Source organism: Panthera leo, chromosome B4 (assembly GCF_018350215.1).
Source record: "Panthera leo isolate Ple1 chromosome B4, P.leo_Ple1_pat1.1, whole genome shotgun sequence".
Taxonomy (NCBI): Eukaryota; Metazoa; Chordata; class Mammalia; order Carnivora; family Felidae; genus Panthera; species Panthera leo.
The window spans coordinates 66210312-66230244 of NC_056685.1; the positions used below are offsets into that span (position 1 = coordinate 66210312).

The 19933-nt window shown below is 35.7% G+C and overlaps 1 protein-coding gene and 1 long non-coding RNA gene across 3 annotated transcripts in view; one reads left to right on the forward strand and one right to left on the reverse strand.

The window, feature by feature from the left end:
- Window positions 1–19933, reverse strand: part of CPNE8 (copine 8) — a 231751-nt gene that overhangs the window by 131436 nt on the left and 80382 nt on the right. The window lies entirely within an intron of this gene.
- LOC122224429 lies at window positions 7684–12069 on the forward strand. 2 transcript variants are annotated; one of them, XR_006204784.1, is made up of 3 exons: window positions 7684–7853; window positions 8356–8474; window positions 11817–12069. It is a non-coding gene; the product is annotated as an uncharacterized LOC122224429 (long non-coding RNA). The 2 variants fall into 2 exon arrangements; XR_006204785.1 differs by having other exon boundaries at window positions 7684–7799; window positions 8332–8474.

Here is a 19933-nt window from a genome sequence, read left to right on the forward strand (position 1 = left end):
AAAGTTCAAAAGAACAGAATGTAAAGATATGCTTAGGCGAAAAAAAACCAAACCCAATGAAAATCAGTGGACCTACATTAATACTAAACATATAGATTTTAAATTTTAAAATATTGCTACAAATAGTTCTTATGTAATTAACAAAAGTTTCAATTAATTAGAAAGATATAAAAATCTCAATACTTTATGCATCTAACAGTATAGCTCCAAAACATGAAAAACTCATCATACTATACAAGAGTATGTGTACCTTACAGTGACCATTTTAATCTGGCAAACATGACTTTGCCCAGTGATTACAGTTAACATCACCAGCAATAAGTCATGTTGATATCATGTACTGCTGATATGATCTAACGAGGGTACCTCACCTTTGTGAACTTCCCCTCCAAACCTACAACGAGAAAAACGTTAGACAATCCCAAATTGAGGGGCATTCTACAAAATATCTGCTAATACTCCTCAAAACTGTCAAGGGCATCAAAACATGGAAAGAGTAAGAAATTGTCACAAAACAGAAGATACTGGGAGACAGGATAACTAAATGCAATGTGGTATCCTAACCTGAACTGTAAAACAGAAAAAAGGACATTAGCTGAAAAAGGACATTAATGGAAGAAACAAGTGTGAAATTCAAATGAAGTCTGGAGTTAGTTAACTGTCATGTATCAATGTTGGTTTACTAGTTATGACAAATGTCCATTGGTAATTAAGATGTTAATGTTAGGAGAAACTGGGTGAAGAATGTATAAGAACTCCTTGAACTGTCTTTGTAACTTTTCTATAAATCTACGGCTATTTTAAAATAAAAAGATTAAAAACAATGTGACGAAAGAAAAGACAGGTTGAGGAACTATTCCAGGTTGAAAGAGACTAAAATCAGGACAACTAAATACAATGTATGATTCTTGACTAAATTTTAGACTGGGGAAAAATCACTTTAATGGATATTACTGGGATAATTGTTGAAATTTTAATATGGAGTATGGATTACATATCATTGTATCACTGTGAAATTTCCTGATTTTGATCATCAACTCCCTATTAAGAAACACACACTCAAGAATTTTAAGAAAGGGGGCACAGTGTCTCCAACAATGCCTCCAACTTACTACTAGAACTAGAATATCAAAGAGGGGGATAAGAAGAAAGAAGGTGGGGGAGAAAATGATAAAAGCACTTTGGACAAAGTTAATGTCTGTTATTCTGGGTAAAGGGCATCCAGAAGTTTCTGGTACTATTCTAGTCAATTTTCTGTATAACTGAAATTATATCAAAATATAAAGTTATTCAAAAAAGTCTATTTTGAAAAGTTTCCCATACTACTCTTCTTCTATTATATTTTACAACACATAATAATAATAATAATAGTAATAATAATAGAACTCATCCCCAAGACAGCTGAAGAGACATGTCAAGAGAATTATTAAAGATGAAATAATCCTTTCCAAAATTGACACATGACACATAAATGGTCTCTTGAGAGACTGGGTGGTTTGTTTTTGTTTAGTTTGATTTTGCTTTTTGTTGATTGTTGCCATCAGGGTTGTTTGTTTGTTTGTTTTAGTTTTCTAACTGTAACATTTTTCCATATCTCTTACTACTTCTCCATTACCTCTAGCAGGTATGCCTTAGTTCATACCTTTACTCTTTTGCTTGGATTACTGTAGTTTTAATGTTCCTAACTGGTCTCAGGCTGGTACTCCTTTAATGTATCCTCTCCATGGATGTCAGATTGATTTGATCATGAATTCTAACCATGAAGCCTTCCATCTTCCAGTGGCTCTACATAGATCCTACAATAATTCCAAACTGATTAATTAGGACATAATATCCTTCATAAAATACACTCACTGTAAAATATCTAATTTCATCTTTTCTGCCATTTTTGAACAGAGCCATGCTTTTTGTTCCTTGAATCCATAACAGATGTCTCCTTCCCCCCTGCTTCACCCAGAATACTCACCCTACCAACCACTCAAGGCCCCTTTTTCATTTCGGTGATTTCCACTCATTCTCAAAATTTTGCTTTAATTTATGAAACATTTACTAAAATTGACCACACACTATGTCATAGAATATTTACTAAACTATATCACATTTATTGACCAAAAAAATTTGAGTTAGAAATTAATGACAAATGCAATTTTTAAGACATTTCTGAAAACTCATTATTAAAAGAAGGAATAGCAGACAGGAAAGAATACTCAGAATTGCACAATAACAAAAATAAGACCTGTGAGATTCTACTAGTTTAGTATTTTGCATGCAAAAAAATAAACAAAATAGTATTAAACAAAAATGCAGCAGTGTATTAATAAAAGATAATACAATACCAACACATAATAGTAAGAAAGTTTAACACTCCACTTTTCAATAATAGATAGGACAACTGGACCAATGTTTAGTAAAGAAATAGAGGACGTGGACAACATCACAGACCAACTGGACCTAATGGACATAAAGATCACACTCCAACACAACAGAACATACTTCTTCTCAAGTTCACATGGAATATTCTCCAGAAGAGACTATATATTAGGTACAGAACAAGTCTTAACAAATTCAAGCAGCTTGAAATTATACAAAGTATGCTTTCCAATGACAAAGGAATGAAGTTAGAAATCAATAGTGGAAGGAAAATTGGAAACTACACAAATATGTAGAAATAAAACAACACATTCTTAAACACCAATGGTTCAGAGAGAAAGTTACAAAGGAAATCAGAAAATACCTTGGGGGCACCTGGGTGGCTCAGTTGGTTAAGCATCCGACTTGGCTCAGGTCATGATCTCACAATTTGTGGGTTTGAGGTCTGCATCAGGCTCTATGCTGACAGCTCAGAGCCTGGAGCCTGCTTCAGATTCTGTGTCTCCCCCTCTGTGTGCCCCTCCCCCACTCACACTCTGTCTCTCAAAAATAAACATTAAAGAAAAAAAAAATTTAAAGAGAAAATATCTTGAAACAATGAAAATAAAAATACAACAAACTAAAATAAAATATATGGGATGCAATGAAAGAAGTGCCAAGAGGGAAGTTTATAACTGTAAATGCATATATTAAAAAAAAAAAAAAGACTACAAATCAGGGCTGCATGCATGTCTCAGTTGGTTAAGCATCCAACTCTTGATTTCAGCTCACATCATCTCATGGTTGTGAGATTGAACCCTGCATCAGTCTCCATGCTGTGCATGGAGCCTGCTTGAGATTCTCTCTCTCCCTCTGTCCCTCCCCTGCTCTTGCTCTCTCTCAAAAAAAATTTTTTAATAAAATAAATTTTTACAAAGACTACAAATGAACAACCGAGTTTTATACCTCAAGGAACTAGAAAAACAAAACAAAGTAATCTCAAAACTAGCAGAAGTAAGGAAATATAAAGATTAGATCAGAGATTTAAAAATGGATGATAGAAAAACAACACACACACACACAAATAAAACTAAAAGTTGTGTTTTTGTAAAGTTCAACAAAATTGACAAACCTTTAGATGGACTAAGAAAAAGAGAGACAATACTAAAATAAAAAAAAAATGGAAGAGGGAACATTACAACCAATGCCACAGATATAAAAAGGATTATGAGAGAATATCATGAACAATTACAGACCAGCATATTGGATAACATAGAAGAAATGGATAAATTCCAAGAAGCACAGAATCTAACAATTGTATCATGAAGAAATAGGAAATATGAACAGATAAGTAACTAGTAGGGGGATTGAATCAGTAATCAAACACCTATTAACAAAGAAAAGTCCAGGATAAAATGGCTTCACTAGAGAATTTTCCCAAACACTTAAAGAATTGACATCAATTTTCCTAAAAGTCTTCCAATAAACTGAACAGTAGGGAATATTTCCAAGTTCATTCTAACAGGCCAGTATTACCCTGATACCAAAGCCAGACAAAGACATTATAAGAAAAAGACTAGAATCCCCCATAAATATTGATGCAAAAATCCAAAAGAAAATACTAGCAAACTGATTTCAACAGCACATTAAAAGGATTATACACAATGGCCAAGTGGAATTTGTCCCTGGAATCCAAGGATGGCTCAACATATCCAAGTCAGTTTAATATATCATATTAACAGAATGAAGGACAAAATCCATATGATCATCAATCCCAATTGATGCAAAAAAGCATTTGACAAGATTCAACACCATTTCATGATAAAAACACTTAGCAAACTAGGGATGGAATGACACATCTCGACATAATAACAGCCATATTTGAAAAATCCACAGGTAATCTCATACTCAATGGAGAAAGACTGAAAACTTTTCCTCTAAAGTCATGAAGAAAAGATGTCCACCCTTGCCACTTCTATTCAACATCATAATGGAAGTGCTATCCAGAGCAATTAGGTATGAAAAAAGAAATAAAGACATCCAAATTGAAAAGGAAGAAGTGAAGGTTATGTCATATAAGTTATATGTGGAAAACCTTAAAGATTCCACAGTAAAAAATACTGTTAGAACTAATAAATTCAACAAAGCTGTAGGATACAAGATCAACATAAAAACCAGTTATGTTTCTATATATTAACAGTGAACAAACCAAAAAGGAAATTAAGAAAATAATTTAATTTACAATAGTACCAAAAATAATAAAATACTTAGGAATAACCTGAGAAGGTGAAAGACTCTCACACTGGAAGCTATAAAATATTACTGGAAGAAATTAAAGAAGACACAGATAAATGGAAAGACATCCTGTGTTCATGATTTTAAGATAATACTGTCAAGATGTCCATACCACCCAACACAATCTACAGATTTAACATAATCCGTATCAAAATCCCAGTGTCATTTTTTTTTTTTTTTTTTTTTACAGAAAAAAAGTAGAGGGGCATCTGGGTGGCTCAGTCGGTTAAGTATCCGACTTCGGCTCAGGTCACGATCTCACGGTTCGTGGGTTCAAGCCCCGCATCGGGCTCTGTGCTGACAGCTCAGAGCCTGGAGCCTGCTTCAGATTCTGTGTCTCCCTCTGTCTGCCCCTACCCCATTCGCTCTCTCCCCCCCTCTCTCTCAAAAGAAAATAAACATTAAAAAAAAGTAGAAAAACTCACCCTAAAATTTATATGAAACCTCAAGTGACCCCAAATAGCCAAAGCAATTTCAAAGAACAAACCTGGAAGACTCACATTTCCCAATTTCAAAACATATTACAAAACCAGAGTAATCAAAACAGTATGGTACCAGCACAAAGACAGACAAATAGACCTATGAAAAAGAACAGAGAGCCTTTTCTTGATTTTCATGTTGCCCCTACATCTTTCAGTCAGAAAAGGCAGGTCAGGTCTTTCCCATGCTTTGAAGTCCTTTGACCTCCCCACGTGCATCAGCTGTATCTCTCTCATATTCTGTTCTGCCTTTTGCTTCTAATTTTAATTTTTATTTGTATTTTTGCTTTTTTTCCTGTTTTTAAAGGCTCATGTGATTAATTTGACCCTAGTTAGATAATTCATGATAACCTCTGTATCTTGAAGTCAGATGAATAGTAATTTTAATTATGTCTGCAAAGTTCCTCTTGCCACATAAGTAACATGACCATTGGTGTGACGCTAGACAGCAAAGGTCATGGGCCAAAATTCTCCCTTCCACATCACACCTACCTTAAGACCCCAGAATTTCATTCCTAGGCATATAGTAAGAAGACATCCAATATTTTTTATATGGAAATAATTTTATATTTTATATCCAATGAGGAGATATATAATAGTTTTTATTATAGCACTGTTTATACAGAAAAAAAAAAAACTGGAAGCTATAAAGGCCCACCAACTTAATATTAGGTAAATCTGTTTATAATTCATAAAACTGATACAGTAATGAAATAAATGAGTAAAGTATAACTTCACACATCCACACATCACACATTACATATATGGCTATCACAATTTTGAGCAACAAATCAAGTCACAGGAAAATATATGCAGTAGAATTTCAGTCATAGACGTTGAAAACATGAAAAATGAAACATCACACTTAATAACATTATGAAGGAGCTACTATCAAGCTTAATATTTTTTCTGAAAATCAATTTGCTTATGCTGAGCTGAAGGCAGTAAGTCACATCACTAAAGAGGTATGCCTTCAGTAATCTACAATGCTTCCTGCCTTAAAATATCTCCTTCATCAGCCTTTCTCAATATTGAAAATTTTGAGGATCTCAGATTCATCTTTAGGCTATCTACCTGGTAAACACTTCATTTTTCAAAGCCCAACTCAAATGCTGCTTCTCTGACTCTCATAACTAGAGTTGATTCGTCCACCCTCTCTACCTTGTAGAAACTCCTGCTGTCTTACAAGACCTGGACATAGGCACCGCATTTGAGAGTTCCACAAAGCTAACTTCACATCCCCGGTACATCAATTAATGACTGTGACCTTGAATAAGTTGTGTAATCTTCTTGAAACTCAGTATCCTCATCTGAGGACTAATAATTCAGTTTTAATATCAAATGTGTATAAACAGCACAGAGCAAGTATTCCATACATTATAGTTATTATCATGTGCTTACATGTATTATTCACAAAAGCAGGCAGCTCCAGAAGGGGAAGGGTTGTGCATCGCCGTCTCTGCCTGTCTACACCTAAAGACATCTGATATTGACATTCTCTAAGCATTTGTTGAATTGCATTGCATTTGATTTAAGAGAGTGATTTCAGAAGTCCCCAGAGAAATAATGTAACTCAATATGGATGTACAAGAAAACTAACAAATTAAGCCAGTAGCATGACTTCTGTTCAAACTTAGTACTAATTCGGTGATTATACTAGCTCAATCATGAGTGGGCCAGATAATAACAGGATGAAGTATATTCACTGACTGAAGGCAGGAAAAAGGAAGAGGTGATAAAATATGAAAAAACAGTTCCTGATATAGAATGTTAGGCAGCTAAAGAAGCAGAATGGGAATTCTAAGTGTTTCACCTGTGTAGGTAATGGCATTAAGAGATAATCTTCAGTACAAAATTTGCCAACTTAACATATGGACTAGTCTTAACTGCAGTAATAAATCCCCAATTGGAGGCAGTTGGAGAAAGGACCTAGACTCTAATAAGAGCTAGTTCTTAACTGGATAAAGGATAATCCAACACCTTTCCATGCTAAGCCGATCTATTTGAACTGGGACAAAAACAACTCAAACTGAATGAACTCTTTTCAAAAAAATTGAATGAAAAAAATTAATGTAGTACCTAGTGGCACAATGAGTTATTTATGTAATATTACACTAAAATTTGGCAACACATAAATTATTCACATATGAGAGCTCTGTTACACTTGAATTGTGAGGGAGAAGTGACGTAGAGTTTAAGGAGAAGTATTATGCAAAGAATTAACTGACACTTGCCCTGTAGTGAAATGCAAAACATGTGATGCAGAAATAAACAATAAAGGATGAAGAATATTATAACTGAACAAAGATTCAGGTACTACACTAACAATGGGCACCAATCCTAGTCTGGTAGAGACCAGAAAGATTTCAGAGAAGGTGACAGGAGCTGTGTCTAACAAGGTGGGTGCAAATTGGCAAGTGGGGCAAAGTGCATAAAATGCCTTCCAGACACGAGGATCAGACACAGTGATGTAAGAATATGATCCAATGAAGGACATTCAAGTCGCTCAGAGGATAATGTGTGTTTAGGAATATTAGAGTACACTGGTGGGTGTCAAGTGCCATTGCAGATTGAGTTTTCTACCCAACAGGGTATGGGGAAGAGCTGAAGAAGGAGCTGAATTCTACGTCTGACTCTAAAAAGACCAGTATGAGCTACTGCATGCAGAGGAAACTGGTGCGGACTGTAATTACAGACATCAAGGCTGGTCAGGAAGAGCTGTACAACTAAGTAAGAGGGGTTGCTGCAAAAGAGTAGGGGAAGTGAAGATGGACAGCTTGGCTGCTGAGCAAGGAAGGAGAGAGGGATAAAGGGCATAAAAGGACTCCCACCTACCTTGCTTAGAAACTGCCTAGCAGTGCCATCACAGAGAAAGGACACAGCAGGAGGAATTTTGATGGTATAAATGACAAATTCACCTTTGGGGCATATTCAATTTGACATTTCTTTGAGACATCTATGTTTGGTAGGCAGCTATATACATGCATCTGGAGCCAACAAAAGAAATATGATTGATATAAGATGTGATATCATTGTCATATAGGTGACAGCTGAAATCAGAGACATATAAGACATCATCCAGAGTAACATATCCTGTAGGGTGTAGGTGTTAAACTTTGTTAAGTGACAGACACATTTGAGACTCTAATAAGAGCCAGAGACATTTTCAGGAGAAAAATGTCACTCAGCATTTTGTGCACAATTTCAGGTCATTGTTTGGCCCATGATGCAGGTAAGAGGACTATCCAGGGAGCCATGAGGGAACCAGTGAAAGACGGTGTCATGAAAGCACAGGGAGAGGAGTTTCAAGAAAGAACTGATCAACAGCAACAAGCACCACAGAGAGGCCAGGTAAGATGAGAACTGCAAGCATCTATGGATATGGCACACAGGAGGTAGCTGAGCCCCCAAGCAAGACATTTAAGTGGAATCATGAAAAGTGGGTTGACGAGGTAGTGGCAGTGGAGCGGTGGAGCAGCTGTGCAAGAAGTCTTTGAAGATTATTTGCTGTGATGGGAAGAACGGAGGCAGAGCCACAGCGTAAGGTAGAGGCAGAGTTATGTGTCTGGAGGATGGCAGGGCGGAAGCAAAGTCTCTAGGGATGTCTGTGTGGAGTGCAATCCAGGGCTTAGAAGAAGGCAGTTGTTCAGGTGGAGAAAAGTAACATATGCTCAACTAAACCAGGAGGGGAGGAGGTAAACTAAATCTCCCCCGTAGTGTGCCAAAAATGGGAGAACGATTAAGGGGTCACACCTGAGTTTTAAAAAGCACCTCAGCTCCTGGCTTCCTTCCTCTCCAAATTTTGGGTGAGCATTTGACTTATCTAAGCCTCATTTGTTCATCTGCAAACTATGACTAATAATCTCTGGTTTGCTAGGTTGAGGAAAGATTAAATGGTACAATATATGGAAAGCTCTTGGTGCAGGGTGTTAGAGTGTTAAATAACAGATGCAGCAACTAATAGTATTTATGATATTATTTTCTCTGAAAGTAAAAAGGTAAAGTTGTAAAAGCAAAAGGCTAGGAGTGAGGAGTAGAAAGGTTATGTGACAGAGGGCTTGAAGAAAGTTATTTGTAGCCTTTTGGAAAAGCTGCTGAGAAGAAAGGAAAAATGTACCCACAAGAATGACAGAGCATAGAAGGTTGAAGCCAGGCTGGAGATCAGGATTCAGTGGTATCACCGGACCATTTGATTCTGGACTGTGACACTGAGGTGCTCAGATCACACAAGTGTAGATACAGAGAAGGTAAATAGCTGGGGATGATGACATAAGAGACCAAATGTTTCTTGTTAAACAAAGAAAAAAATCAAAGCCACATAAATAGCTCAGTAATTGAAAACTAACACTGATGTTCAAGCAAAAAGAAACATACTTTTCGTATATTAGTTTTCTTTTGAAATCTAATTACAGGAAGAAATGATGTCATTTCCAAAGGCAAAACTAAAGATGCATGCAAGTAGTTTTTCAAAACGAATGAATATTTTAATTTAAATCTCATACATTTATCTTTCCAGGCAATACATTTTGTCTCTAAAAATTATGAAGACATTGTTTCTAAGATTTTACTCTATCAGTTATCACAAAAGAAAATATATGACGTTCACTGTTAAAATATGTTAAATGCCAGAAAACGGCAATAGCAAATTTTGTTGAAATTTTTAAACACTGTGCTCAAGAAATCCATCTGCTCCCCTGTAATTGTTAAAATTACAATTAAATTAGGGGCGCCTGGGTGGCTCAGTCAGTTGAGCGGCCGACTTCGGCTCAGGTCATGTTCTCATGGTTCGTGGTTCGAGCCCCGCGTCGGGCTCTGTGCTGACAGCTCAGAGCCTGGAGCCTCCTTCGGATTCTGTGTCTCCCTCTCTCTGGCCCTCCCCGCTCATGCTCTGTCTCACTCTCTCTCTCAAAAATAAACATTAAAAAAATTTTTTTTAATAAAAAAATAAAATAAAATAAAATTACAATTAAATTAAATGTGGTCTTCTTTTATGGTCAGAATGTAAATGCTGACATTAAAAGAAAGGCAAGGCAGTTATTATCACAGTACAGAATTATGAGGAATACACAATCGGTGATTTGAGACACAGCTTTGCAGTAATAAAAACAAAGTAAACTGTTTATAATCTCTGGAGATGAAAATTTTCTTTAAAAGTAACTATTGACAAGAATGATGTGATCCTAGCTCTTAAATACCACATACGCCAAAAATTTTTAAGAAATTATTTCAGCTGGGATAAACTAGATCTGTCCATCTACGTACAGAAATATTAGGTTACTAATATTATTGCAAGTACCCTTTACATTTGTGATGTAGTAAAATGCATAGGTAGCAACATTATTATAATCTAAAAATTCTATTCCAAGCCCTGAAGTGCAAAGTTATAATGCGCAGGAGAGACATTTTGTGTTCTTAACAAAAAAGAGAAAAACATATAAATTTGATTCTTATTCTGGAAAATATAGTTGAATAAACATTTACCAAATCTTACCATTTACAAGGCACAACAACAGGTCTCTACAATGCAGAGGATATAATGGTTTCTTTTTAAGTCTTTTCACAATTGTTAAAAGAAAAAAAGGATGGAGGAAAGGCATTCAGCAGCTTGATTGAATTTTAGGAGGTTGTTCAGGGGCTTTGCTCCATCATGCTGTGGAACCCACATGTGTCATGGTGAACAGAAGAATTAATAAGAACAGAACAGGAACATCTACTGTGTATTCCTTTGATTATTGTTTAAGTAGACCTGTTTAGGAAAGGACAACAGGGAACTTAAAACAAACAAAAATAGTATGAAAGGGAGAAGGTAAAAACCTTTATTAAAATGTTGGGAGAAGCCAACAATTCAGTTAGCTAGAAGTGGTATATTTATACTAAAAAAAAAAAAAAAACCAACACAATACGTTTATGCAAATGACTAAAAATATATGTTGGAATCTAGATGTATTTGGAAATGTCAGTTTACTAAATTGCCCTCCATGTTTAGAGTCTTTCATCGGAATTAACTCAAATTGGGAAACAGTTGAGATTCAATTGATCTGTCTCCATGATTACTGGCTCTAACCAATACTGGTATCAAAGCAGACAGTGAGTTGCAAAGATTACTGAGATTTTTCACTTACTAGAATACATTCTCAGAGCAGCCTACTGCATTGTGAGAATCTGCCTGTACCTAAAATGGCACTGTGGCCCAATCAAGGATAATTACTCACAAAGGCCTTCAACAAAAATAATATAAATAAAACCCCTGACAATATGTTTAATTTCTCTTCCCTGAACACTGAAAGAGAAGAAAGCAGCAGAAAGCTCGTTGCTTTTAGAAATGGAAGCACATCATCCTGCATTACCAAATGGAAGAAATGACCAGGAAGAATGAGTACGTGGTGCTATGTACTGGTCAACACACTGAATTCAGAATGATGATTTTCTAAAAGATCAGGAAAAAACATCACACACTTATTTACCTCTTTCCAAAACTAGATATGGATTTATTTTTAAAATTCCTTCCAATAGTCTTCCTATTTAGACTGTGTTGGCTCTGAGAAAATTTAATGTTACCCCTAGAGAAGGGTTCTGTCACCCTAGTTGACCACAGAGAGCAGGCGCAGTAACCCTAGAATGAGAATAGCTGGCACAGGAAAGCCACTCTTCTCCTCACTTACAGGGCTACTGCTGTTCTCTTAATCATCCTAGGGAACAGAAGAGTGCAGCACATCCCCTATGGAAACCTGGTATAGCCCACAGAAGCTAAGTCTTCATGACTCAAGACAGAAGCAAGAAACAAACCGCTCTGGAGATGACCTCGGGAATTTTTACCTCAGGAATTTTTGTTTTTACTCTGGACTGTGCTGGCATAAGAGTTGTGTGGGTAAGACATCGTGCAAAGGAACCTCATCCTTGAAATGACCTAAGCCAAGATGGGTATCTTGAAAGCTCGTCTTATCATTCAGAGACGTTCTTGACTTTTAAGTAAATACTTTTTCATTACTAAAATGAAATAAAATTAAAAAATTCAATTTCCTTCAGAGCCATATATAAATATATTCATTTGTTGAAGGCATTATAATGCGGTAGTTAAGCACATGGGTCACAAGCCAGACAACTTCTATTTGAAGCGCGGTTTCTCCAGAATCCTTGTCTCAGTTTCTTTCTCTAATGAATGGGGATGATTATGATACCTATCTACCTCACAATGGTGCAGTAAGGGTTACAGAACTTTTAAGTGCAAAGCAGGTAGTATATTGACTGACACCTTATAAGAATTCAATCAAGTTAGCCACTGGTATTATTTTTTTAAAAATTCACTGCTCTCTTTCAATTGCTTTGAAGACAAAAACCAGTTGGGTATAAATACAGGAGCAGAGACAATCCCCAAATGTTAGTTCCAAACATTCATCTCATCAGTGGGCTAGAGCTCAGAACAAGATTCTTATTCTAAGGTTGGCCCATAAAGGTCTTTCTTTACAACTAGTTTGCTTAACTATAAAACTAATATTCCCTGGGCTACATCTTGAATCCCAGAATCAGCAAATTATGCCATAACCTAAGAGGGAAGAAAGAAGAAAGAAACAATGAATTTCATTGTAGAGGAACCTATAATTTCTCTGAAAGATTTTATCCCAACATAATCTCTAAACATTGTCTATACTAAGGGTAACCCTTTAGAAACTTGTCTGATACTAAAACTAAGTGAAATGAGGAATGTTTATTCAACAAGTAGGTTTATTCAACAAGAAGCTACTATTTAGTTTAGAAGCCATCTTCCAAATAACACAGATCACATCTTATCAGTTCTTTCCTTCAGCTTTATCAGTTTTTAATCCAACTCAATGAGGTTAGACAAATATAAACAAACAAAAAAGAATGTTGCAAATGTTTACACCTTGCAATACAAGGATAGAATGACTCATCTCTTCCTAAAACACTGATCAACTGTGAAAAGCCCAGACATGGATGATATTCCCCCTGTCAGAAAATGATACATCCATCCATTCAGTTACTTGTGCAAGAAATCTGTAAGCCTTCCTTGAAATCCTTTTCAATCAAGACTATCAGCCTATCATCAATCCTTGTGAAATGAATATTAAAAACATATTTTGATCGGCTTATTTCTCATCTTCTTAGTCCAAATTACTGTCTACTCTGAACTAGATTATTTCAACAGTAATTAACTTACTAATTGTTCCTGTTAACTACCCATAACCATTCTGCACACAGAAGTGAAAGAACCTCTCTGAACAAAAATCATGATTTTTCCCACTGTATTTATGATAAAAATTCAATTACTAAAAATGACCTATATCTTCTGGTCTAAGTCAGTACTGCAATTTTCATAGGGTTTATATCAATATGTAATTATATTTATTTGTATGACTATTCATTTAATGAATAGGTGATTATCTCCATGAGGACAGGAACAACTGTGTTTTCATAATTGTATGCTTAGTACCTAACAGTTCCTGGTCCGTTATATATTCTCAGTAAAGATGTGTTGAATAAATGAATTAAGAGAAGAAAAAAAAAAAAAAAGAATCCTTAGAACCTCTACCAAACTGAGGTGGTATCTGATAGAAAAGTAAACAAATCCAGTCAATAAATACAGTCTAAATAATAAGCACCTAGATAAAATAATTTTGCCTTTTATTTTCTTTCTCAATTTTGGATGCCTAAAGGAGTTACTTGTACATAAGCTTCATAAGAACAGGGAAATAACATCCAAATCAGAAAAGCAGATCAACCATTCTAGGGCTTGCCTTTGATGATGATATTAAGGACTATTTTCAGAAAAAATGTATTTATCTTATCCATATCTTTCATGACTGGCCATATTCTTTGCAAGCCTATCTAATCAGAACAGTTCCTAATTTATATGCCTTTACCAAGAACAACTGGAATTTCTGCATAGAGCAGAGAAGTGTGGGGGCTTACAGCTGTATGCAGTCACTCTTTCAGGTTAAACAAATACATCTCTGCAGATTTTTCCAGAGCATGAGCTCAGATCCACAAATGAATGTTAAAAAAGTGGGCCAGTTGAACATTTACTAAGTTTCTGTTATATGGAAGACTCATAATCTGGTGCAAGATACATAAGGAAATGTACTGAAATTCTCTCTACTTTTAGTCTTTAGAGAACACACAACTTTTCATATAGACTCTCCCAAAGGGAGACAAATGCTTAGGCTAGATCAGTGAAGCACCTAACATCTCTCTAAGATGCAATCAGTGGTTCAACTTTTAATGTGTTGGAATCATATGAAAATTATAAACATGTACACACATCAATGTGATCTTTGCAAATAAGATAAAAATAATTCAACTGATATTGTCCTTTAGATTATATTTTGCAATTACATATGAACCTGGGCAATGGTCTAAAAATCCAGGGCATTTCCAGAAAAAAACCCAAAAAACAAAAACCCACTATCTTATAAAACCCAAACTAATGACAAGCAGAAACTGAGAATAGACAAAATAATGTTTAATATTTATATTTGGTCAACACTTAACAATTTATATATATGTAATATACTTTGGCTCAAAATTGTCCTTTATCTAATCTTACTGAATTCCTAGCTAAATGCTTCTCTAAGGAAGCAAATACTGAAAGACAAAAAGACAGAAAGGCAGGAAGGAAAAAAGGAAAGGAAGGAAAGAAGAGAGGGAAGGAGAAATGGAAAGCTGAGCTTATTAGGTGATTGCATTTAAGGTCTTTCCTAAAAGACGTTAGCTATATTTAATAACAACATTAATAATAGCTGCAATTGGGGTGTTTATTAAATTCCAGTGTCCTCCATGACAAAAATATTGTATAAAGTATTGTTATTTCTTTAATAGCTCTCTTAAAAGTGTATTATTCATATGTTTCAGATGAGGAAACTGGAGCTCAGGAATTTAAAGCAATTTGTTCAAATTATACACCCAATAAATTATGATCCCAGATTTGACTGCCCCCAAAGCCCATGTCCTATCAACTCTGTTACAGAGGCTACTTATTTATCTCTAAAGTTTCCATACTACAAATGTAACCCACAGGTATGGAAATTTAATACAGATGTACAAATTTTGTAATGTAACATGTGAGTTAGTACCAGGCATGGTACTAAAAACATCATATTCTGATTTCCAGCCCAGTGCTCTTTCCAATAAGAAACAAAAATAAATAAAAATAAATAAAAAAACAGGGAGTATAACAATATCAATCTACTCTGCAAGGAAGTTACTAAAGTCTAAACTAAAGTTACTAAAGATGACTTTGAAGGTCAAAATTTCCCCCAAAGCTGACTATATTTTCACATACAAAATGTTGCACAATAAAGACAAGCTCTGCTTCATCGTTAAGTTTGGATGTTTCTCACCTTCAAGACTAATTATTCTCCCATTCTTCCTCCTCCTATTCCTCTCACACTGACTTCATCTACATGCACCCACAGCTACAAAATAGCTTTCAGAATCAGGCCACATTTGAACCAGATCTTTAAGGCAAGCCTTTAAGGCTCTTGCCTCAAGTCCCTCCCAAGCCCTCTACTTCTACATTATTCCCCAGCTTCCCTTCTGATCTGTTCCTCTCTCCACATTTCTCCTGTTGAACTTCAGCACCCAATGTGCTCTGTCCTTAAACCCTTTATCAGAGTTGGTATCCCAGTGTCCATCCATCAGCTGCAAGCCAGTCTTCCAATTATCACCTGCCTTTGAGCCCCTGTCCCTGTACTCTTCTCGCTGTACTGTTCACTAATCACTCTTAGATCCCTCTCTTTATCCTTTACCCACTCCTGATTGCCTAGATCACAAGCTGCTACAGCCACCCTACAAAGAACATAATCTTTTCCCTTAGCTAAAACAGTTGCCAGTTCAATTACCCATGGAGTTCCCCCTCCTCTCCAGGGTAAGAATCTTCCTTCTAATCACAACCAGTCCCTGCCTCCTCACTCCATCCTTTTATACAGGACCAGTCATGCCTGGATGAGCGTAACAGGAACAAACAGGTCTATTACTTGATGAATATAATAAATGCTTTCCTCCCAGAGAAGAGAATGGCAATCTTTCTTAAACTGGTGCTGATTCTAGCATTTTGGAAGGCTTTGCCGAATCCATCACTGAGCTCCCTAAAGATAGAAGAAGTAAAACTCTCTGACAGCATCACGCAGAAAATTGGATACAATCTCACAGCATGAGAAAACACACTGCTGAGTGGGTATAATGGTAAATAATAATGGGACGATCTAAAGCGAGGAGCCAATGAGTCATAGGAAGACACAGTAAGTGCTGCAGACAAATTAAGTAGCACAAGAGTCATTTTAGGAGGGCTCAGGGAAAAGACCAAAATGTTAGATGGAATTAAGATATGAGAAATGTGTTTGCTCAAAACTTGAATCCAAATTTGCTCAAAACTTGAATTCAACAGAACTGATTATTGGAAATTGTGAAAATCGTGAGCTGCTATTAAAAAGTAAATTAAAAATTCTTGAACATCAATTTCAAAAAAAATTAACCTAAGTTCCTACAAAATATTAAAAAAATAATTTTTTTAAAGTTTATTTACCTTAAGAGAGAGACAGCAAAAGTAGGGGAGGGGCAGAGAGAGGGAGAGAGAGAATCCTAAGCAGGCTCGATGCTGTCAGTGCTGAGCCTTATGTAGGCTTGATACCACGAACTGTGAGATCATGACCTGAGGTGAAACCAAAAGCCAGACGCTTAACCGACTGAGCCACCCAGGCGCTCCTTAAAAATTAATTCTTATTCTCATAAAGAAGAGAATCTCACAATAAAAGTGACAACAATAACTGAAGCACAGAAAATAAGAAGTGATTTTAAGTTCACATTCTGGGGGTGCCTGGGTGGCTCAGTCGGCTAAGCGTCTGACTTCGGCTCAGGTCATGACCTTATGGTTTGTGGGTTCAAGCCCTGTATCAGGCTCTGTGCTGACAGCCTGGCCTGGAGCCTGCTTCGGATTCTGTGTCTCCCTCTCTCTCTGTCCCTCCCCTGCTCATACTTTGTCTCTCTCTTTGTCTTTCAAAAAATAAAAATAAACTTCAAAAATAAATAAACATTAAATTCACATTCTGTATTTAATAGAGCATGAGGCTATACACTAGAAATCCATGTTTCCTTTGAAATAAATATAACTTAGTTTTCAAAGGCTTGGTGAGTAACAAACAATTTAAAGCTCTAGTATATCTGCTTTAAATCTCCATATTTTAGTTATCATCATTTGTAAAAGCCCAACACTGAGGAGATATTATAACACAAGCGCAATTCAAAAGCCAAAAGAAATTATTTTTCATGCCTTAACAGAAAATAATTTAAACTAGACCATTTAAAGGGAAGGCTTTAAAGGGAAGAAAACGATAGAATCTTTGGAGTAACTTAGAATTTAAAAGGAAAACTAACTGGAAAATAAATCTCTCATCTAAAACAAATTGGTGAATAAGCCCTAAATCACTTGGATAATGCTATTTAAGATACATAACATTTGAGACACAGGGAGACTTTCTAAATTCAGGATGAGTCAATTTTGTTAATCGCAGGTGGATAATCTGCCTCCGGAGGTGTCCTGTGCTACAATTCCAAAGCCTATACCCTTCCAGACAGGGAAAATCCTCCAACTCCCTAACAAGATACGCAAAAGTAATGGCTACAACAGGAGAGTATACAAATTCTATTTTTATCTCCAGCTACAATGAATCAACCATGGAAAAACAATGGGATGTTTAGTGACCATTTTACAATGTTATCTTTGACTGGATAGCTAAGCCCTGACCAGAGCAGGTTCACTCCATGGGGGTGGGGGTGAGGGCAGGGCAGGAGGAGACAGAGGGGACTGTGAGCAATGGATGTAAGAGTGTAAAGATGTCAGATACGTATTATTTCCCAATGCAAAGTTTATTGTTTCTGCCATGCTTTAAGATATTCCACTATGTTTATGTATTATGTGATAAAACATGGTATCCTCCTTTAGAAGTTATGGTTGTCATTGAGTTTCCTGTGAGAAAACACTTCCCTGACCTTACATCATCTCCAATATTCTCCCTGGCTCTACCCTTTCTTCCAAAACCATTCTCTCCTCCACTGAAGTATCACATACCTTCCAACCTTCCCATCTCTCCATTCAATCGATTTGAAAAACCACGTACAGGAAAAAAAAATACATGGCAGTGACTAAAGGTGATCAGGGATGAGGGTGGAATCTGAAAGCATCCATCTAGTGGACCTGCTAATTTTAAGGGCTACTTCGACATTATGGGTAGATAAAACTTCCATGAAAATAACATTTCACTCTCTTCCTCAACCCAACTACACTTTTAAACAAAAAGGATAAATGATTTTCATTGCTTTTCATTTGATGTTGAGGTAAAGGAGTAAATTGCCATTTGAACAGAAGATGCATCTGCTCTCAGTAACCCTTTTCTTAATACTTATTTGCCTGAGAAGACTGCCTAGTAAGGTCCAAGGTTGAATAAAAGATTACTTACATACACTTTACAACATTGAATGAATTCTACCTTGGTCAGTAAGATAGATATAATATCAACACTTTCGATAAACTTGTCTAAATTACAAAATACCCTATAGGTGAAGCAAAGCAGGTGGTTACAATGGCTTCGTGTTGCCTGAACAGGTTTCCAAGGCTTTGTCTCACTTATGCTACTCCAACCTCAGCAGGAGCTAGGAAAAATCTAAAGGGCATCTCGTCTTTTCTGATTACATAAGATAATCATGATGCAACTGCCAGAAAATACTCTCAACATTTGCATAATCATTACTCTAGACATCTTCACCCCTTAGCCTAATTGTGTTTTTGTTGGTCTTGTCTAATGGAAATTGTCGAATGACCTGAACAAGGGCCACATTTCACACTATATTCTATTCACCACATGCCCCAACCAATAACATATCAACTTTTTAACATGTTTCAAGACCAACATAAAAATAATTTTCTATTGGGAAGAATTTTAAGTAATTTAATAGTCTTATGAAAGTAGAGTTATATTTTCCTTTTATGGAGAAAATAACACCAGATAAAAATAACCAGTAAAATGATCAATTTAAAAATATGAGTGCAAGTTCTATAAAAATCTCTATTCTGTTACACTGAAATAAAAATTCTCTATTTTAATTGCTTTTGTTTTCTCTCAAAGAATATTAAAGGCACCTCTGAGGTAGCATTGTGTATGTTATTGATTCATTTTTCAGTAAAAAGGGTGATTCAGTGACCTTCCAAGAATTTTCATGGGCCTAAATCATTAGACTCAACAATACAGTAACAATTATATATACTTAATAAAATTATCTGCATTTGTCTTACAGACTACTTTTTACTGACATATTAAAGTGAGCATAAACATATTTGAATTATAAGCTTACAAATCCTACAAAGATAAAAAAAATTATACATGAAAGAATGTTAAAAAAGGTAGTTGATATGCAAAAGTCTTCAAACTGGCACTAAGTAATAAGTTAATAAGTGAGAAGTGAGAATTCATAGATTTCTTATTAACCTGAAAAGAATACACTAAACATAAAGTTCAATTTTATACAGATAATGTGAGAATGATGCCCTTGGACATTTAAGTATTTGGATGTCAAAGGTGAATAATTTTGGAAAGTTTTGACAAATTTATTTTATGAGTTTGAGATTCTTAAAGGAATCTGACTTCCAAATTTCCCAAACCTTTTGATATTGTGGTTAGTTCTGCAATTTTCTCAGTATTCTTACTAAATCATCTGATTTTTATGAACAGTTAAATGAATCCAAATAATTGAGATTGGGTGAGGGTAGGAGGAAGGAGGATAGTAAGGGGGAAGATTTAGGA